Here is a 1,087-nt window from a genome sequence, read left to right as displayed (position 1 = left end):
GAGAGTCCCTTGGACTGCAAGGAGATCTAACCAGTCCATTCTGAAGGAGATCAGCCCTGGGATTTCTTTGGAAGGAATGATGCTAAATCTGAAAGTCCAGTACTTTGGCCACCTCATGTGAAGAGTTGATTCATTGGAAAAGACTCTGATGCTGGGAGGGATTGGGGGCAAGAGGAGAAGTGGACGATAGAGGATGAGATGGCTGGATGGCATCACTGACTGGATGGACGTGAGTCTGAGTGAACTCCGGGAGTTGGTGATGGACAGGGAGGCCTGGCGTGCTGCAATTCATGGGGTCACAAAGAGTCGGACAGGACTGAGCAACTGATCTGATCTGAAGTGGTAAAGAATCTTCCTGCCAATTCGGGTTCAATCCCTTGGTCAGGAAGATTCCCCAGAGTAGGAAATGGCAAACCACTCCAGTATTCTTGCCTAAAAAATTCTATGGGCAAAGGAACCTGGTGAGTTCATTCCTGGGGTCACAAAGAGTCAGACAGGACTGAACTACTGAGCACATACATACATTTGTAAATAGACACATTAGTGGACATAACTGTTCAAATTAATCTGCACAAGTTTTAACTTATAACTTTCCATAATCTTATTTTAAAATATCAAGGGATAAAGAATAAAGGCTATTGACCCAGAAGCAACCACATATATGATATGAGAGTAGCCATTCACAAAATCTTTATTTGGAGAGTCTTCTAACACTCCAAAAACCTGAGTCCATTCTTGAAACCTCTTCTTTCATTAAACCAACACTTAATGAATTTCAAATTTGCCTTCAAAACATACAAAATCATTATTTACTTTCTGCCATTAGTGTAGTCAAAAATAGCATAGTTCATTTCCTCCAGGCACCCTAACTTATCATCCTCCACCCATGAGTGCCCCCTTTCAAAAATTTCTTTCTGCAGTCAGAATGCACTTTGAATATTTAGAAAATTATTTATTCACCCAAAGCAAAAGGTCCCTCAAGATCTTCTATTGTACTTAGAACACAGTCCTAAATCTTTATCATTTACTTCAGTCACAGCAAAATTCAGCCCATGTCTACCTCTCTAGTGCCAATTCACACCATTCC

This window comes from Bison bison, unplaced genomic scaffold (genome assembly GCF_000754665.1).
Source record: "Bison bison bison isolate TAMUID 2011002044 unplaced genomic scaffold, Bison_UMD1.0 scf7180017860005, whole genome shotgun sequence".
NCBI classification, from domain to species: Eukaryota; Metazoa; Chordata; class Mammalia; order Artiodactyla; family Bovidae; genus Bison; species Bison bison.
This window is presented reverse-complemented; position numbering follows the sequence as displayed.